This window comes from Bactrocera tryoni, unplaced genomic scaffold (assembly GCF_016617805.1).
Source record: "Bactrocera tryoni isolate S06 unplaced genomic scaffold, CSIRO_BtryS06_freeze2 scaffold_25, whole genome shotgun sequence".
Classification (NCBI taxonomy): Eukaryota; Metazoa; Arthropoda; class Insecta; order Diptera; family Tephritidae; genus Bactrocera; species Bactrocera tryoni.
The window spans coordinates 31,950,652-31,973,456 of NW_024395977.1; positions in this window are offsets into that span (position 1 = coordinate 31,950,652).

Genomic DNA, 22,805 nt, shown 5'->3' on the forward strand with positions numbered 1-22,805 from the left:
ATTGCCGGAAAACCCGTAAAAAGAGCCCTTTTCTTTTTCCCATACAAACGAATGAATGCTGTTAGTAACGCTAATGCTCGAGAACAGCTGAACCAATCTTGATGAAATTTTCAGAGTTTGTTCGCTGTGGATCGAGGAAAGTTTAGAAATAAAAAAACCGTATGCTTTTCGTGAGGAAAAGTTAGAAAGTTTGAAACTTCCAAGAAAATAACTTTTTTTCATACAAAATTTTTTTTTTCAACTTTTTTCCTTTTGTTTTTCAATTGTCAAATTTGTCGTTTGCTTTCTTTATTCCGGTTATTCAAAAAAAAATTATTGAAATTTATTCCGTGTAAACGTTATGTGTGTTTCACACAAAGTGCTCAATTACAGATTGAAATTTGTTACGATGCCACGAAGAGGTCGCGTTCGTTTTGGCAACATAAGTATATATATTGACAGCCCATGGCACATGACCGAGTATTCCCAGGATGCGATGACATACGAATGAAATTATGGATCGCGGGCAATCAGCAAGTGATCGTCACGATGTCAGAGGACAACTTTTCAAACAACAGTTGCGATGTTTTGTAAACTTTATCTTAAAGCAACGTATGTATATGTGGTTCTGTTAGATGCTGGATGTACTCTGTTGAGTGGAAAAAAGAGAGGTTTGCCGCACGCACATATTCTTCTTTGGATGGTGGTTACACCAAATCAAATTGATGAAATAATTTCTGCGGAAATTCCTGATCCAGAGATAGAAGCAGAATTATACGAAACCAATATGATTCATGTACCTTACGGACATCACAATACCACTTCGGTTTGTATGTCTGACAATAAATGTACGAAACAGTATCCAGGTGCTTTTCTTTCGGAAACACAAACTAGAAATGATGGATATCCAATGTATCAGCGTCGCTCACCAGATGACAATGGCAGAACATTTAGCATTCAATTTAGAGGCGTGAATATCGAAGTTAACAACACATCGAAGTCGACAACATATGGATCGTACCATATTCGCCACTGTTGTCTAATTCACATTCAGATGTCATGTCAATGTTGCGTATTGCAGTTTGGTGTAATCGATAAAATACGTGTGTAAATACGTCACCAAAGGAAGCAACATGGCGGTTACTGATCTTGAACGATACGGTCGATACGTGAACTGCAATAAAGCGCTTTGTATGATATTTACTTTTGCGATTCATGAACGTTTTCCGCAGGAATAATGGGATGCCCAACTCCTCTCTCACTGGAAGTGAGAGAACAATTGCTAAACGTCCAAACCACCTAAACTTTGACAGTTGACTGGATTGGGGAGGTTTTGACGTTTAGCAATTGGAAACGAGCGATGGCCATATTGAAATCTTACCAAAAAAATATATAAACGGAGGGATTTGTTGCATCGTTCAAGACCTCTTATAAAAAATGTAAAACAATGAATATTAAATAAATTTGGGAAATTTAAAGATATTTGATGAAACTTTTTGTAATTTGAAGCATCGTAGATTTATTTTCAATGGAAAATGATTAAAAACTTTTAATGATAGAGAGCTAACAAGCTTAAATCCTTTTATTGGGTATTGAAAGAACCAAAGTCAGTTGTTCTAATATTCTTTAAAAAGATTTAATTAGTTTCTCCATATAATAAATAACCACTATTTAGTAATTTTTATACGTATTAAATGTTGGGTGTTGGGTTAGTAAATGCCCAAAAATTATTATTTTGTTCGATCTGGCCATAATGGAAAATGTTATAAAAAACGCTTATTTTGAGGCGCTCTCACACTGGAATAAGTTGGGCATCCCATTATTCCTGGTTTTCCGACTGTTGTGCGTCTCGCAGTTAATTTGGAGAATGACCAAATAGTCTATTTCAACACAGAGAATACAGTACAGACAGAGAAAACACCCCCAGCAACAAAATTAACATTTACGAGTTTTTTCTCAACTTTCGTCAGTGAACCGTTTGCGAGAACTTGCTCTAAGTAAAGTAAAGCATGTTTCGATGTGGAATAGAAATACTTCGAAATAAATGAAATCATTCAGTTTGGTAAAAACGAAATCACATTTCATTCGGGGTCTGGAACACCTATTTATATATATGAGCAATACTATGTATCAAAATGTCATTAAAATTTATGCCTCCAATTGCCCTGTTCCATAGTGAATCATGACATTCAGTTCCACACTTCCATTCAAAGTCATATTTGTCGCACGTATGAATCGTACGTCCTCGAACTCAATCGGAACAGCCATGTAGCTTGGACCATGATACATCAAAGAGAATGTTTCCCAAGCATATTGAAGGTAGCATGTAGCCGGAATTAGTATTTTCCCATCAATAACATGCCCGCTCATAAATTCCTCATTATCGCTACTTAAGTTTATTTTAAATAAGCGTTCTCCACTCGATTTAGTTTTCATGTTATCATATTTCGTCACAAACTAGTCTTCACTGTGATCCCAGCGAATTAATGAGCTGATTCCAGGAGTACCCTTCGATACTGGGAATTCAATTTTCGAATATAAATTTTCTACGGGGAACGTTACTCCACACAAATATTTAATAAAATATTATTTATAATAATTTATAATTTATGACTTTAGCATGCAAACATAATATGTGTGTAAAAAGTTTCCTTAAAAAAAATGCACAAATATTTTTGGTTGAAATTTGTATAAATACAATTCTTTTTACGGCCCGAGATCATAAACATGTTAAGTCAACAATAACCGTGCGATTCTGTACTGTGATACAGTCTCAAGTCTCTAAATTTGAGATTTTAAGTTAGAGACAATTTTTGAGACTTGAGACGATTTTGCTATTCTGTAAGTGACAGTCACAAAATCTATTACATTCCATTATTCAGAGATGTTTTTACACTTGAATGAAAATAAATATGTCGATAACAAATATTAAATTTTCTATAACATAGTCAAAAAACATAATTATCAATAAAAATAAAAATATATGTTGATTTTGTTTCATAATATTTACTAAATTTATGTAAAATTGATTTATTTCTAACCTTTTCGTGTTTGAGTTGGTTACAAAATATAAAAATACGACAATCGATTGATATCTATGATGATCTCTATTCAGTATATTCAAAATGGCAGACAAGAGCTCTTTTTAGATTTGAGACCTGCTAACTATCAGGTCTCAAATTTGAGGCAATATTTTGAGACTAACGCTAGAGACTGTTTAGTGAATAGTAACTAGTCACAAATTGATACTTTACCTCAAAATGTCTCAAATAGAGAAGAAGAGACTGGTTACAGAATCCCGCTATAAGAGTACTTACTTTCCTAATGCCGTGAGGAAAAACAGGGTATTATTGCTGTTGTTCCGTTGTGTGAGCGGAACATGAATACCATTGGGCATTGATCGTTTGAGTATTGCTTGGAGTAATCCGTGGGGTGCTATTTCAATAGTTAAAGAATTTTTGGGTAGCATTTCAAATGTTTCTTCAAATAATACGCTATTCAGAAGATTGTTGGCGTGATACTCTGCTGAACATAAATTATGTCCAAATTGCTCCCAATCTTCTTTAGGTACTCAACTATTTTGAACTTCTTAGTTTTTGATCTGGTATGATTTGTTGTAAATATTTAAAAAAATAAGGACCCATATGAGCTATGTAACGAGAATGATAAGCAATATTTGAGCAAGGCACTTCTTTCGCAAAAAAATGTTTAGCCTTTAACTCCTCCACAAATTTTGCTATATCTTCAGCTGGCCCGGAAATGGTACAAGATTCCGCACTATTCCAAAAAACTACTTCAATGCCATCTGGAATTAGACTGATAATCTTCCTAAAACCCATTCCCACAGCTGCCATTGATCCTTTTATTTTCTCAATTTCCAGACTGACTTTTTCACGGCAATAAGCAGCTAGAATCATTTGTTCTGCAGTAAAGCATCCATCGGCATAGCCGCAGCCCAACTCACCTACTGAATGACCAATAATGTAGCTGGGTTCTATGTTTAATGAGCGCAAGAGATCTACCAAACCGATTTGAATTGCGGCTATTCCTACGAAGGAGTGCATTATATTTTCGATTGTACTGTGATTTGCGAATGTGTTCATTAAGTCAAGTCCCTTCGATTGTAGAGTTTTATGGCTCTGCTCAAATGCAAAAAAGTAGGAATCTGGAGCAATGATGCTCCCATTTCGGCCCACTGCGAACCCATTCCGCTAAACACCCAGACTATAGGACGCTTTATACCGGTACAATGGTGTACATCTCTAACCTTTTCATTTGGTCGGTTCCATTTTTAACAAAAACCGCATATCCCCGATACACCATGCCGGAAACTTCTTCCTTTTGAATATTACATATTTAATAAAGCAGAAAATTCGGCATCCAAGGATTGATTTTCTATAGCGTTGAATACATAATTGACCGAATCCTCAGTCCTTTCAGCCCAAGTTAGTAACCTTGGTATATCATCATTTGGCACACCGCAATTTATTTTCTTTTTGTCAAACCCAAAAGAATTCACACCTATATATGGTTTCTCTAGGTCAACGACATCTTTTACGACAATCAGACGGCCTTCCGATAAAGCAGTAATTTCTGGTTTTACTTCAGTGAAGTTAATATTTGGAGCAATTTTCCCATTTTGAAATGCTAAACATGCCTTCACCAAAGAGCAAATACCAGAAGCTGCCTCCGAATGACCTATATTTGATTTTACTGAACCAACTAATAGAGGCTTCTCACGCCCACTTTATAATATGCTGTCAATTGCTTGGCATTCTTCGGGGTCTCCGACCACAGTTCCAGTACTGTGGGCTTCTAGGTAACCGAAATCATTAGGTTTTATATCAATTTCATATCAATTCAGCAATAAGTTGCCCCTGAAGTTTTCCAGACGGGAAGGTAATTCCTTCCGGTTTATACCCGTCGCAATTGGTTTTCGAGTAAACAACGCTGGCATACTATATGTATATACGTTTAGCATCACGTCTACGTTGTAAGAATAGACAACTTATAGCTTCAGATCGCGTATACCCTGATACATTTTTATCAAAAAGTCGACAATAGCCGTTAGGAGCAAGTACACCAAGTCTTGAAAATTAAAAAAATAATTTAACTAAGATTTATTTATTGTAATATTCTTTGATGAAGAGCATTATTCATTATTTATGAATACTTTAAATACCGCAAAAAGAACAATACAACAATAATGAATGGAAACACAAGTTGCTTTGCTTATGTACCTGGCAAACTGGGTGCAATATTAAATTTGATCCACCAATAATAGCTGCGTCTATTTCTCAATTACGTAAAGCGGAGAAATCATTGTTTAAGGCAAACATTGAGCTAGAACAAGCTGTATCCAATAAAAAGGATGACCTTGTAAGCCTAAGCAATACGAAATTCTATTTGCCATCATTGCTCGACTGCATCCAGTTATACCAAAACCACCTGAAGACACTTTTTCATAAAACCATGTCGGATTTAAGCAGGCATCTATTACAGCTTCATATGCAGTTTCGATTAAAATACGTGTTTCAGGATCCATCGTATGGGCTTGTTTAAAATGAACGCCAAAAAATGTTGCGTCAAATTTTTCCAAATCGTTAATTTTTTCTGATCGCTGCTCTGAAGGAATTTCCCGGACTTTTATTCGGTTGCACCCGAACTAAGCCCTTCCTTACTTATTGTCCAAGTTTTTTTACAGCAAATGTATATTTATGAATAAACGAATTTAATAGTATATAAAGTCTATAGCAGGCGTTAAATGAAAAAATTAAGTTTGATATAAATATTTCAATTAAGCTAAACTTTCTAACGGGATGTTTGGGGTTTGGTAAAAAAACTGATTTCGTTTTTTAGAATGTTTGGATAAACTATTATCAAAAAATTAAAAAAATTAAATTACCGAATCTCTGACCTCTAAATTTATGTTAGAATTTTTTTCTTATAAGTAATAGTAGGAGCTGTTTTGATTTTACAAGCATTACTTTTTAATGGTTGTGAAGTGTAACTGTAGTTTAAACATTATTTGTGGATCAAATATTCAATAAAAAACCAATAAGTTTATGTGTACAAAGTCTTTCGAAAGCTCATATATATGTTAACATGGCAAATGTTAACAATTAATAAATAAGTAATAACACATAATCAGCAATAATTAGCAAATCATAGCGGAAATGCATCTTTAATTGCACAACATTTCCCACAGTAAAAGCCAGACGCTTTCATCAGCACAAAAGCTCATTTTTCGGCGTGAAGCGGAAATCCAACACGCGCAACCAAAATAAGCCAATTCGGAGAATCGGCAACAAAGTCAGCAGTTGGCCGGTGCAACGTAGCTTAGGTTTTAAGTAAATTAATTCTTAAGTTTAGTCTTAGTCTTAGCTCTGTAATGAAACGAACAATAAATAAAATTTTTTTTAAAAGAAATTAACATCAAATTTCTTAACTGGCGCCCAACGTGGGGCCTTCGCTAGTCGCGTTTCGTATCAATACAATTCGCGGGTGTATCCACAAGTCTTGGTTAAAAAGTTTGTGCTGTCGTGATACTCAGCGGCTACCATTAGAAGACAAGGATAATACTGACCACCCCATAGACGGCGAAGGCTTGGGCTAGGACTCAACAGAAGTGCAGGAAAAGAGGCCCCCTAGTCGCCAATAGCAAACGGGAAACGCAAGACGTTAGCCGCCTGCCCAGGAGAATGTTCCTGCTACTAGAGTAAGAATTAATTTTAAGAATAAATATTAATATATTCACATATGTAAAAGAATTTTTAAAATATAAAAAGTGAAACTGTTTAATGTGAAACAAACTATGTTTAAGAAATCTTTAATGCAAAGGTGAACATAATTTAAGAATAGTGACATAATTTAAGAAAGAGAGCGCAATTCAGAAAAAATAATTGAACTAGACGAGATAATATTATAACGAAAAGCTAACTAAAAGTGAAAAATTTAAAAAGGAAACTTTTAACTCAAAACAAAATAAGCTAGGGATAAATTAAATTTTTAAAATAAAAAGTGAATAATAGAAATATATCAATCATGCCAGTTAATCCTGCCAACCTCGTTCGGCCACCAATACTTAATGCACCCCAAGGGCCACCAGCACCTTGTGGTCAGCCTCTTGCCTCTTCTAATTCATTCTCGATGGATGAGTTAACTTCCGTAATCACAGGAATTGTGAACAATGTCTTAAGGACTGAAGGGCGAAACATGGTTCAAGCCGCCCTTAACCCAAATTCCAACTTTTCAAATTTCACGGACATTACCATAGACTCAAGACTACCCGGGAATATCTCTGAATTAGACAAAATACCAGATGTGGTACGATGTCTTCGGGAGTTCTCCGGAAATCCGGGAGAATTCACATCTTGGAGGAAAAGCGTGGACAGGATCCTCCAGATATATGAGCCTCAAAGAGGTACCCCAAAATATTATGGCATCCTCAATGTCATTAGAAACAAAATCGTGGGCAATGCCGACATTGCCTTGGAGTCCTATAACACTCCACTGGATTGGAAGGCGATCTCCAGTTGCCTAACATTGCATTACGCGGATAAACGCGACCTTGGTACCCTTGAGTACCAAATGACCTCTCTCGTACAGGGTAGCAATACAATTCAAGAATTTTACCAAAAGGTATATTCTCATCTCTCACTAATTCTGAACAAACTGGGATGCATGGAAGTCGGCGCAGAAGCCATGCACCTTCTAACTCGTACGTATAGGGATAAAGCCCTAGACACGTTCGTTCGCGGACTCAAAGGAGATCTACCGAGACTCCTTGGAATGAGGGAACCAGCAGATCTCCCTCAGGCACTCCACCTGTGTCTCAAACTAGAGAACCAAACCTTCAGGTCACATTATGCCTTGAGCAATAATAACAATATCAACAGGAAACCACAAGAGTTTCATCCACCACTACCTCCCAGAAGGATGAACAATGAGTTTTACCCCGAATTGGCATACTTGCCCCAACCAAGGTTGTACGCAGCCACTCCACATAGACCACCGCAAATGAACTATCAAGTTCAACGCCAGCAACAGGCGCCCCAATATGCACAACAGCATTACAATCCACCACCACGTCCTTTGCATAAGCCACAGCCACGTCCAGAACCAATGGACATTGACCCATCACTGCGAACTAGGAATATTAATTATATGAATAGGCCACGTAATAATGACCCTATTAACAAAAGACCTCCTCCTGGCAACCCTCCAGCTCCTGTGCCCCCTAATAAAATCCAAAGGAATTTCCATATAGATTCCGAACAACCCCAAGCTTACTATCCTACCACAACAATTGACAAGCAGACGAACGACAACTCTAGCCATTACGATGACGAATGTTACAGAGACAGAAATGATGAAGGTCAGGACGATAGCTACATAGACACGACTGATTTACATTTTTTAGAATGAGTCACCTCTTCGCTGCCCTATGTTGAATGCAGGCTGAAGAGTGGAGATATTGTGAAAATTTTAGTAGATACAGGATCTACGAAAACTATATACGATCCTCTATCGTGCCCAATCCAATAAATAACGAAAGCATTTTTTTGCGAAATCCATAGCAGGAGACATCGAAATCAAACAGCATACCTTTCTAAACCTATTTAACTCAGACAAAAACTGAAATTTACCTCCTCCCAACTCTGACATCATTCCATGGTATTATTGGGAATGATAGCCTTAAGGAGCTTGACGCAGTCATCCACGTAAAGAATAACTTCATGGAGTTAGAAGGCAATACCAAAATTAAAATCAAGCAGCTAGCTTCAAGATCTGTTAACAAAATACATATTAAGGAAGATAACTTGTCACAAAAACATCAGAAGGAAATTAATAATTTAGTCGAAAATTTTTCTAATCTCTTTACGGAACCAAACGATAAACTTACCTATACCACTAAAGTCATAGGAGAAATCAGAACGCACAAGGACACTCCCGTTTATACAAGGTATTACCCTTACCCAATGTCATTAAAAGGTGAAGTCGAAACCCAAATCAACAAAATGTTAGACGATGGCATCATTCGACCATCAAGATCACCTTATAATTCACCCGTTTGGGTTGTAGCTAAAAACCCGATTCCCAAGGCAATAAGCAATACCGAATCGTTATTGACTATAGGAAGCTTAACTCGATTACTGTAGCAGACCGCTACCCAATACCCCAAATTAATGAGGTACTATCCCAGCTTGGGAAAAACAAATACTTTTCCGTTTTGGATTTAAAGAGTGGATTCCATCAAATCCCTCTCAAAGAATCCGATATTGAGAAAACAGCTTTCTCAATAAACAATGGCAAATACGAATTCACAAGACTGCCATTCGGACTCAAGAATGCCCCTTCAATTTTCCAGCGAGCCTTAGATGACATTCTTCGTCATCACATTGGGAAAATTTGCTATGTCTATATCGATGATATAGTCGTTTTCAGCAACTCTGAAGAAGAGCACACCCTCCACTTAAACCAAATTTTCAAAACCCTTGAAGACGCAAACATGAAAATACAATTAGACAAATGCCATTTTTTCAGGGACTCAGTAGAGTTTCTAGGATTTATTATTTCCTCAAAAGGAATAACAAAGAATCCCTCAAAGGTAGAAGCAATAGCTAAAATACCTTACCCCAAAAATATTAAGCAACTTCGCTCATTTTTAGGCCTTTCCGGCTACTATCGTCGCTTTATTAAAGATTACGCCATGCTGGCTAAACCCCTAACCATACTCTTAAGAGGGAGGGAAGGACGTATATCTAAAAACAAGTCCAGCAAAATTAATATCGAATTGGATGAAGACGCAAAAGATGCCTTCAACAAAATTAAAAATTCACTCATGTCTGACGACGTCATACTTTCCTATCCTGACTTCAATAAAGAATTCCATCTAACGACCGACGCGTCAAACTTTGCAATTGGTGCAGTCCTTTCGCAGGACAAACACCCCATCGCCTTCATCTCCCGAACACTAACCAAAACAGAAGAAGCCTATGCTACGAACGAAAAAGAGTTTTTAGCAATCATCTGGGCTCTAAACAATTTCAGGAATTATCTATACGGTTCAGCCAAAGTAAAAATTTATACAGACCACCAACCCCTTACACAGGCCCTCAGCAATAAAAATAACAACTCAAAAATGAAACGTTGGAAAGCCACACTGGAAGAATACAATCATGAACTCCATTACAAACCAGGCACAACTAACGTGGTAGCCGACGCACTATCAAGAACGCCTCCCGAACCAATTAACTCCTTGTCAGTAACCCAGCATAGTGACGAGAGCTCATCCGATAACTTAATTTGGCATGTAGAATCCCCAATTAACGTTTTCAAAACCAAATCTTCCTAAATTCAGGCCCAATTTCTACCTATCAATTCAAGATAGTATTCCCCACATACCATAGACACGTCATTGAAGAACCGGAATATAACTCAGAAACATTAATAAATCTCCTAAAAGGTACCTAAACCCCTCCATAATAAATTGCATCAAAACCGACGAAAGAACTATGGGTAAAATTCAAGAAATATACCCGATCCACTTTAGTAACTATAAAACCAGGTTTTCTCAACTCCAAGTCCAGGATGTGACAGACGAACAGCAACAAGAAGAAATAATCATAAATACCCATAAAAGAGCACATAGGAATTCTCGTGAAAACAAACTTCAAATTTTAGAAAATTACTATTTTCCTCCATGACCAAAACAATAAAAAGAATTATTCAGCAATGCTCAGTTTGCAAAGAAAAGAAGTACGACCGCCACCCTACCAAACCAAAACTAGGAGAAACCCCTATTCCACAATTTCCAGGACAAATCTTACATATTGATATTTACATAACTGAACGAAATTTCGTCCTTACAGCCATAGACAAATTTTCAAAGTATGCTCAAACCAAAATCCTTCGCTCCAGAGCCGTAGAACACGTTAAGGAACCTCTCCGCGAACTACTGTTTCAATTTGGCGTACCAGAAACGGTAGTTATAGACAATGAAACGTCTTTGAATTCAGCTTCCATTCGATTTTTATTGGAAGATACCCTAAATATACAAATTTTTAGAACACCACCTTATGCAAGTTCCGTAAATGGTCAAGTAGAGCGATTTCACTCGACCCTCACAGAAATAATGCGCTGTTTAAAAGCAGAGCGAAGTTTCACCTCATTCGGCGAACTCCTCGATAACTCCGTCTACGAGTACAATTTTTCAGTCCACTCCTCCACAAAGAAAAACCAATAGAGGTATTTTTCGGGAGAAGAATCTCCACAGACCCAAGCCAATTTGAAAGAGCTAGGGAAGAAATTATCTCGGAACTAAAAATAGACAACTAAAAGATCTTTCCTACCATAATAAATCCCGACATCCAATTAGAACATATAACCCTGGAGAAACAATTTACGTTAGGATAAACAAACGACTAGGAACCAAAATATCTCCAAAATTTAGAAAAGAAATAGTAAAGGAAGACAAAAATTCCACCGTTTTGACAGAATCAGGAAAAGTAGTTCATAAACGCAATATAAAAATCAAAACTAAAATTTTTTGTTTCCAGACTTCTCCTTATTTACCCAATATTCGCATCAATAGACATTTATGACTACTCCACTTCACAAATAGTTACTATAAATGACGGACTAGTAAAAATCCAGAATGGAGACTTCAGACTAATACACATAATCGACCTCAACAAGTACGAACAATTTTTGACGGACATGTACAAATTCACCTCTTCGGACATACCTAAGGACACAATCCTTTATCCCATCCTAAAACACGAATTAACCCAATCTCTTCAAATTTTAGATACAATAAAACCTGTCGAAAGAAGACAGAAAAGATCCATAGATAGTTTAGGAACGGCTTGGAAATTCATAGCCGGAAGCCCCGATCACGAAGATCTGGATGTAATAACCAAAAATCTTAATGATATCAATAATAATAATAATAAACAAGTACTAATTAACAATATTTTTAACGAAAAATTAATAACATTAGCATGATAGTAAATAATCTTCTTAATAACATAAGGAAAGATACTTATATAGAAAACGAAACTATTATAAATTTGCAGAATAGAATAAGATTAATAAAAGAAGAGTTGATTAACATTAAATACGCCATACAGTGGGCAAAGAAAGACATTTTAAATACATTATTGTTAAATAAAAATGAAATCGAAATTGCGTTAGAAAATTTAGAAAATGACGAAATACCTTTCAAAAATGCTGAAGAAGCACTAGAAATATCAAATATAAATGTAATTAGTCAAAATATGACAATATTTTACTTGGTAAAAATACCATTAACTATTAAGGAAAATTTTCAAAAAATGATTATAAGACCAGTTGTTAAGCAAAACAAAATTATAATTAATGTCGAATTTGATAAAATATTAAAGGGTACAAAAGATACCTATGGAATTAAAGAAGTATGTAATAATTATAAGAAAATTGAGATTTGTAAGCAAACTCAACTAGTAAATATAAGTAATAGTAGTTGTATACCTAGAGTAGTAAATAGCCTAAATTCATCTTGCACTTTAACAAACGGCCAACATATCCAACAAATCGAAGAAGTAAAACCCGGCACCATATTACTTAATGGCTTTCAAGGGATAATAGATGCTGACGGAATGCAGAAAAATTTATCAGGGACACACCTTATTAATTTTCATAACTCAACGTTAAAAATAAATCATCAATTTTACATTAATTACGATTTGGTTCCACTGCCGGCAATCCCAGCAGCCCTGCAACCAGCACCAATCGAAAGAAATCGAATTGAATTACTTTCTCTCCAGGCCTTAAAGGAGTTTCACATTGATAACATACGAAGAATAAATCTTCTGAAGACAGCAACGATATCCAATAGCTCCCTTTCACTTGGAGCCGTTGCAACTATCATTCTCGGTATAATATTTTTTCGAAAATTCTGGAAAAAGCACCAAAACAGAATAATCATATCTTCAAGCCTGGACCTTAACCAGATGCCTCCGGCGAATATTGATCTTAAGGAGATCAAAGATCTTTCCAATGATCAAAATACTTACATCAATTTTAACAACCTCCCCTATTTTTGATAGGCTCTCGGGACGATCGCTTTTAAGAGGGGAAGTGTTAACATGGCAAATGTTAACAATTACTAAATAAGTAATAACACATAATCAGCAATAATTAGCAAAGCCAGCGGAAATGCAACTTTAGTTGCACAACATTTCCCACAGTAAAAGCCAGACGCTTTCATCAGCATAAAAGCTCATTTTTCGGCATGAAGCGGAAATCCAACACGCGCAACCGAAATAAGCCAATTCGGAGAATCGGCAACAAAGTCAGCAGTTGGCCGGTGCAACGTAGCTTAGGTTTTAAGTAAATTAATTCTTAAGTTTAGTCTTAGTCTTAGCTCTGTAATGAAACGAACAATAAATAAAATTTTTTTTAAAAGAAATTAACATCAAATTTCTTAACTTATAGTTTCTTAGTTCTTAGTGTGAAAACGACTTATTCGTGCATACATTTGTATTTTGTTCACATCAAACTATAATTTTATAAGAAATTCTTATTCATAGTATGTTACTTTCAAATTCACATCTTAAACTCATGTTTAATTCGTGTAATCACATTTTTATATTATATATTTTAGTATGTTATGCACCTTATTATAGAGATTTCGCTCATACTCCGCAATATTATGAGAGTTTAGAAATTTCCCTGTCATTCCGGAGATAACAATTTCATCGCCTTCAGATTCAGGAAATAATCTTGAATATTTTTTATGTTTTTTTGAAGTGGTTTCCTTAATTAAAAAAAGGTCTAACTGCTGTGTTTCGTTATTAGTTGACATGGTTTAGTTTATAAATTAAACACTGGAATACAGCATAGGATTTGAAAATTGTCCTGGTTGAACACACTGTACTTAAAGTTAACACAAAACCACCGGGCGTATACGCACGACTTGCCAAACGAATAGCAATGGTTTGAGACTTCAAACTTGAAGCTACTTTTATAATAATACTTTACACGACGAGTACAGATAGGCTGTTCACGATAAGGTGGTTATCGGGTTATGTGATTAAGTAAACAACAACAAAATGCGGTATGACAAAATAACCAACTTTGACCAACCTCGACCCTTGTTTACAAATTATGTGGTTGTTTGCTTATTTCCAGTGTTAGAAAGTCGTTGGAATTTTACTAAATGGCAGCACAAAAAATAAATAAAACTAAGCGAATGGCATTTCCATTTACATTTTCTTATTGGAAAATCTGCTATTAACAGCTGTTTTTTGTTTACAATCAGCAAATTAAAACCGAAATAAAAAGCATCGAAAAGCATCACAAAGCATGAAAAATCATCAATAATTATCAAAAATTATTATTTATACAAAGAACTTTTTGAACCCTTAAAATTCGGATTACTTAATAAGCACATACCTTCAATAAAGTACATTTCCTGAATAGCAGAACTTATTTTAAATTCGATTATTTTGCTTTTTAAACTTTGTTTAGGCATTTTATAAGTAGGAATTTCATTGAACTAGAATTGTAAACAATGAACAGCTGTTTGTGTAAAAATAAGCAAATAACCATACATAGGATGTTCACGGAGCACAGAGGTTATTTTTAATTTAATAATCACATAACCCGATAACCACCTTACCGTGAACAGCCTAACTATATATGTATGTATGTATGTACATATACTGTATATGAAAATATTGTTCGTTGTTGCGTTTTCCCAACACAAAAAAATAAAGTAAATGATGTTAACCCTGAATGTATATTTAAAACAGCGGTATGTAAACATTTTCGTTTTAAATATCCAATAGCGTATTATGTATACTTAGTTCATAGAATGTATTGCTTTCAATAAAACTTATTTCTTTAGCGCAAAAAAAAAAATCTGGGAGAAAAATTGAAATATTTAGAATCACCTAGGACTTAATTAATAAATGATATTTGAAAATATATGCCCATAATCAAGTAAGAAAATATTAATAAATAATTTCATAGATTATTTAGTTCAATCTTACGTATAATCTACATTTTAATTGACAAATGCATTACATGAATGTTATTTTACAAAACAAAATTTGACCATAATGCCTTTAAAGTAATGTATGGAATATGCGTAAAGTTTGTTTGATGACTGAATAGGAAGTGAACTTCTTTAATTTAGTTTCTATTTTCACGAAATTAAATTCCATTCATCAGAAATGTATTTAAAAAAAATGTACATATATGTTTTTTTTATTAACAAATAAATATCTATAGAGAACTAGAGGTTATTTCCCAGTAGAATTTATATCCCATATTTGAGATTACTAATGATAGTTTTGTTAGTAACGTAAATCAATATCCATAATTATATACATATACATATTAATCATTATTTTAACATAATTTATTACACCAATGCATTCAATATTACTGGAAAAACATTTTAAACCAAATATTTCAAATCGGTCATACCCCTAACATCAAAATAAATGAATATTTCAAAAGAGAAAGTGCAGTGATTTAAGCAAAATAAATATTTAATATATTCAAAATACTGCGCTGTATTTCATTTAAGACAAATTTTGTTTACATTAACCTAAAATAGGCGATGCTTAGTTAGTATTTACTTTTTGAACATACAAGTATTTACTTTAAATTTGAAATGCAGACTTGAGTTTAAAACATATCCTATATATTGAATGACAGAGTTCCGTTAAATTTTAGAAGTTGAAAAAATGTCGGATACTTACTTATTTCAAAACGAAGCCTAATTAGTACTAATTGACAGGAACATGCTAAAAACTTTTCACTTCTAGGTACATACAACATAAGTTAATGCATATATAAAAAGAAAGGAGCCCCGTCAAAGCCTTTCACATTGATTGGCTTACTAAGTGCATATATGCATTATAGGTCAGCAGCCGCCATTTGTGTGAACAATAAAAAAACGATAAAGACTTGCTGCAAGCATTTGCCGCCATTACTTCCGTTTAGAAATTGGCGATATAGGATTATAAACCCCATACAACTGTTATGTAGGTAGGTAGGTAGACTAGTTCAGCGTGAAAAGTTTTATCTGAGCAACCTCCGAGACGTTGTCAAGAAACCTTCGCCTGATAGTTATGATTATTCTTCTCTTCTTCTATATCCAGCTTCTACAATAGTCGTTATAAGGCGGTCCTAGTCTATTGGATTGTCTGCTTAACAGGTCACTGTCTAATACTCCTACTGGAGTTTTCATATCATTCCTTTTAAATATTAATAGTCAGCATGTGCGGCTCATATTCCATTCATGCCACATTTTCCAACTTATTGAGCAAGTCAAGGATTGACTCTACCGAGATTCAGCTAAATTAATAACATACTATGGATAATGTATATGTCACATTAATTATAAGCTAGCAGATGGGCTGAAAAATTCGTAGGCCTCTACATAGATGACACTCCTTATGTTAAATTTACTTCATTTTTAGTCAGCCCCTAAGACATCAAAAGAACGTACTGAATACAAGTATATTGTGAATGAATGTATGGGTATGCGAACTATCCTACAAAAACAACAACGAATTGCTGATTTTGAGGAGTATTTGTATCTCTTCAATCGTAATAAAACCGAATCTTTGCGTCTATATGTGACATTAGATGAAACGCGCCTCATCCATTTCACACTGGAGTACAATCGACAGTCAGCCGAGTGGACTGTACATGATGTACCGACCCCCAAGCGTGGATAGGCGTAAAAGTCGGCTGGTAGGGTTATGACATCAGAATTTTGGGATGTACATAGGTGGTATTTCATTCATCTAGTGCAGTGTTTCCCAAAGTGGGCGATAACGCCCCTTGTGGGCGCTGCAGGTATCAAGGGGGACGGTAAGAGACCCAGAAAGAAAATGGGGAGTGTTGTGTAGAGGCCTGGGGGGTTATTTGTAATTTTATTTAGCTAGGAGGCCTGTTAGACAACGACTACATGAGCTCTCGACTCTCAACAACAACTTGTGAACATCAACTAATGTGAATTAAAAGATTGCTCAAACTAGGTTCTATATTTCTCTCCGCGTAGTTCATATATCTGTCCTATTTTATTGAATATAAAAAAAATTAAAATCATGTCAATCGGTCGCTCCGTTTCATAACGGGGCATCTCGACAGGATAGAATTTATAGAATACTAATTGTCAAACGTATTGCTATTGCCATTTCCAAATCTGTATGTGGGCATTTGCTATCATAATATAATCATTTGCGCAAAGGTGTAGGGTAGGTAGGTTCGAGCTGATGTAGCGAATGCTTTGAGCTCTTGAATAAATTATTTTATCACTTGCGAAATGACGTCGGGTAGGTAGCTGATGTAACGCACGTTTTGAGCTTTTGAACTCCTTAAATCTTTTATGTGGAAAATAAAAATCCTTTTTTTACAAATGTATTTCTACGAAAAATAAGAATTCATATTTTTGGACTACTATATAATAATTGTACTTAAGCATTCCTATATAAATAATGTAATATTTATTTTATATTCATTTGGGGTTTTGCGCGCAATAGATGAGCATTACTTACGCCTCCTTTACACTACTCGTGAAGTTAAACGTATTTCTCAAAGCAAAACAATGTCGGAAGTAAAAAAGAAGAGGCGGCAATACTGTGCGGAATACATTAAATTCGGATTCATTGAAAATCCCACAAACCCATCCCCGCCTTTGTGTCTTCTATGTCTAAAAACATTTTCGAATGAAGCAATGAAGCCTTCAAGACTGCAAGATCATTTGAATAAAATGCATCCAGATTTTTTTTTTTTTTTTTTGCGGGTGAGGGGGTGGAAAATGCCTTCCGCATCATCGGTGCTATCGTCACAGCAGCGGTATGTGCCATTTGCAGGTCACTAAAAACCCCCCCTCTAAGGAACCGTCGCCCACCCTGGGACCGCGTTTGCATTACTTCAGGGTGGCGTTCCATTTTTCTCATTGAGAGATTTACATCTGCGCACCTGCGTCCAGGTCCCGCTTATTGCTGCGAAGCAAAATTGCTGCGAAATTCTTGATGATCTCCCAGTTTGCTTCACTCTCCAACATGACGCTGACTAAATTGTCCGCGTTTATTGGGCCAACCAGGTTTTCTACGGCGGTGCGTTCTTGTTGCCAGCGCACACATTCAAAGAATGTGTGTTCAGCGTCGTCTTCTGGCGCGTCGTTATATAGGCATGACGGCTCTTCGACTTTTCCCATTCTGTGGAGGAACTTTTTGAAGTATCCGTGTTCGGATAGTAACTGAGTTGTGTAAAAATCGACTTCTCCGAATTTACGGCTTGTCCATAAGTCTAGATTTTTTATTAGCCTGGCCGTCCATCTGCCGCGACTTCCATTCTCCCATCTTTGTTGCTATGTTGTTATTGTGTCTTTCCTTATTTGTTGAATTGCGCTCTTGTTGTTATTGGATGATTTCTTTAGCTCCCAAAGCTTTTTCCTTTCATATGCTAGAAGGTCAATTGGGGCATTACCGCTTATAACTAATATTGCATCGCCTGATAATGTCCGGTACGCTGATGCAACTCTGAGGGCTGCGGTGCGGTGCACTCTGGCCATTACCTTACGCCGATTTTCCTTTTTAAGAGCGTCTGCCCAGATCTCGGCTCCGTATAGTAAGACGCTTATTGTCGTCGACATTAGGAGCTTTCTCTTTTCTTGGCTGGGGCCCCCTATGTTGGCCATTAATCGACTCAGTTGAGAGGTGATCTTCGCTGCCTTTCCTGCGGCGTGCTGGATTTGAACCCAGAAGGTTAGTCTGGAGTCCAGTCTTACGCCTAGGTAGTTTACTGCTCTCTGCGTCCTAAGAATATCCGTAGTTGTGTGCATGCTTATCTCGAGAGGTATGTGCTTGTTTGTTAGCAACAGTAGCTCTGTTTTCTCCGTAGCGAGCTGGAGGTTGTGGGTGTCAAGCCATGTTTGCGTCCGTATCATGACCTTATTCAGCTTTCTTCGCGCTTCTTCTGTGTCCCTTGCTGTGATTACTGCCGCAATGTCGTCCGCGTAGCCAATTAAATATGATTCGTCTGGCATTTCTAGTTTTAATATAGCGTCGTAGCTGATGTTCTATAAGTCTGGGCCTAGAATGGATCCTTGTGCTGCTCCTGACGTAACCGCTATCTGTCGTGACCCTTCTTTGGTTTCATGCAGCAGTTTTCTGTTGCTAAGGTAGCTCCGCACCACAGCCCTGAGGTAGTCGGGTATCTTGAAGCTTTTTTCGAGAGCGTCAATCATGTCCACCCATCTAGCACTGTTGAAAGCGTTTCGGACATCTAGAGTCGCCAGTAACACTATTCTTTTATATTTATGCCATCTACGCTGCGCTGCTTCTACGCTTTCGACGACGCATTTTATGGCTCCTATTGTTGATCTACCGGGTCTGAAACCATATTGTCTAGGGACAATCCTCCAGCTTCGTTAATGGCCGCTTAGAGTCTGGGTTTTATGAGGCTTTCGTATAGCTTTCCCGCTGTATCAAGCATGCATAGAGGACGGTAAGCTGATGGCGAATTGGGGTCTCCTTTTCCCTTACTGATTAACACTAGCCGTTGCTTCTTCCATGGTTCAGGGAATATTCCGGTTTCAAGGCAGGCGTTGTACATTTTCAGTAGTACTGCCGGGCGCTCTGCAGCGATTATTTTGAGGATTTCTGCTGGGATCCCGTCCGGGCCGGGTGATTTGTTGGCCTTGAGCTTGCCAGTGGCTAACTGCAGCTCTTCAAGGGTGAACAGGGGGATTTGCGCAGATCTTAGTGTTTGTTCTGGATCACTAGCCCTGCTTTCGTGTGTGGGGAACAGCGCGTTCACGATGTGATCCATTTTGACAGCGGTTTTTTTTTTTTTTGTTTTTTTTTTTTATAGTAGGAGGAAGCATCGAAAGCCGGAGTGCGGGACTTTAATCCGCTAAACCTAACCTACTCCCACCTCATGTCTCTCCCACGGGACCACTAGACAAAGTATTACTTCATGGGAGAGAAGAAGACGTTTAAGTCTCCTCTATTGCACGGACTGACTGACGCCTAATCTGTTCTAAATGTCTCAATTTTGTCATAATTTAATCCGCTAAACCTAACCTACTCCCACCTCATGTCTCTCCCAAGGGACTACTAGACAAAGTATTACTTCATGGGAGAGAATAAGACGTTTAAGTCTCCTCTATTGCACGGACTGCCTGACGCCTAATCTGTTCTAAATGTCTCAATTTTGTCATAATTTGATTGGCCGCTTCGCTGACAGCATTCCACTTTACAGAGGACCCGCACATAAGTGCTGTCAAATTTTCCACCGTGATACTACCTCCAGTGGTGGTTTTCAGCTTTTCCCTTATACTAGAAAACCGAAGGCAATAAAAGAACACTTTTCAGAGTCTTCTATACACGCTGTACACGTCGGACAGTATTGACTAAAGTCATGACGATATTTGAATAGATAGCTTCTGAAGCAACCATGCCCACTGAGTATTTGGGTAAGGTGGAAATGGTCTCCATGTTGCCTACCTATCCACGAGTGTATGTTCGAAATCAGTCGGTAGGTCCACCGTCCTTTGCATGAAGTTTGCCACCGCTGCTGCCACATTGCAATGCTTTTTATTCTCTTTTCTCTTTTTGCTGTGGTAGACGTTTCTGATAAATTATATATTCACGCGAATTCGTCTCCCTGGATGTCAATCGGTGCCATACTGGCTAATACCTCAGCAGCGTCATTTGAAATGGTTCGGAAAGCACTTATCACTCGTATTGCTGAAAGCCTATGCACTGTGTTAATTGGTCTAGCATATGATTTTGTTTCTAGCGCCTGTATCCATATTGGAGCCGCATACAGGATCACTGAACTTATTGCCTTAGCTATTAAACATCGTCGGCTTGAACGCACACAGCCTTTATTTGCCATCATTCTAGATAACGCATTATATATTTGATTAGCTTTATCTGCCGCATTTTCTAAGTGTTCTTTGAACTTGAGTCTTGAGTCCACTATTACCCCAAGATACTTCAACTGCGGCTGTGAAGTAATCTTACATTCTCCTATGGTCAGCGATATTTTCTCCTCAATTTTCCTTGAGCTTATGAGCAGGACTTCTGTTTTCTGCTCAGCCAGCTCTAGACTCTTGGTAGTAAACCATCGGCGCAGACCATTTATGCTGTCATTGCATTTGATCCGGAGGTCATCCAGATGTTTAGCTACAGCTACCACTACGAGGTCATCCGCATAAGCGATTGTTTTCACATTTTTTGGTTGCGGTATTCTTAGCACCCCGTCGACGGGGTGTTGACAGCGGTTAAGTCAGGCGGCTTTGCTCAAGCGCCGAGTTTCTTCATAAATACTTTATATCCGAGTCCCCAGGGGTTTCTGTTTATATCGCGTAGTTCCTCCTATTTTTTCTTTTTGCTGTCGTCGATGGCGTGCTTCAGCTCCTTTTTTGCTGCTTTGTATTGCTCGGCTTCTTCGGGTGCGGCTCCTCTGCGCCTGGATCTCGTGTAGGATCTGCGAAGGCGGAGGCATGTGCGTCTGAGTTGGGCGATATTTTCAGTCCACCAGTAGACTGCTGCCTTATGTTTGCTGTGGGAAGCCTTGGGCATTGATTTTTTATAGGCTCTTATTATATTAAACATTGTGTGCTCGACAATTTCTTTTGCATTATTTGGGGAGCTGCTAGATGGGTTTTGGTCGTCTATTGCAGAGATCAGTTTCGAAGTATTTAGCTTCGAAATGTTCCACTTCCGTGTTGCAGTCTTTTTCCTGTGCTGGTTAGCGTTTGTTCCAGTATCGATAGTGAAGGAAATGTACTGGTGATGCATCCAGATAAGAGAGACAAGAATGTATCTTATTTTCAAGACCTAGAGAAGAAGCATAATACTCAGCCAAGTGTAGCAAAACTATTTTCGGCGGCTGCTAAGCAAGATGACGACGGACTTCGAGCTTCGTACAATATCTCTTTGTTAATTGCTCAAAAAGGCAAACCACATAACATCGGAAAAGAGTTAATATTGCCAGCAATAAATGAAGTAATAACTACCGTGCTTCATAAACCGGCCGCAGATATTATCTGAAAAATAGAAATAGTTGAGTAATAATTCTCTGCAGAGACGAATTGATGAAATGGCTGAAAACATTAAAGAATCATAGTGCGATCACCTGAGGTCAAGTCAATTTTCAATTCAGCTGGATGAGTCCAGGATTGAGTTCAAAAATGGTTACCCTGGATTGTGGTCAATCGTTCAACGATTCTTGATAGCATTCCCATCGTCATATTTGTGTGAACGTGGATTTAGTGCTGTGACAACACTGCTTACTAAAAATAGAAATCGTTTGCTTGTTACCGAACGTGGCGACTTGCCACTGTTCTTGAGTAAATTGGAACCTGATATTAACAAACTTATTAAACAGCATCAGATTCATCCTTCATATTAGTTTTTATATATGGATTGATTATTTTAGTTTTATTTTTAATAAAATATTCTCTGTTTTAATACTATAAAGTTGTGTTTCAATAATCATTCTTATTTGCAGGTGGAGCCCGTAAGAGTTAACTTGAGACCTAAGCGCCGTTGTATGTTACCTACTGCGCTTAGGTTTCAAGTTGCTGGTTAAAGTAAAAGTTTCGTTTAGAATTCTCCGTTAATATACATATATAGGTCACAATAATTAATTGGAAGTTATAGAGGTTTTTAAATAGGTGAAAAAATGGGAGCGCTAAAAAAATATTTATTCTCAAAGTGGGCGGTAGACAAAATAAGTTTGGGAACCACTGATCTAGTGAGTACTGAGCCAGTTATTATCTATTGGTTAGAATTCTATTTGAT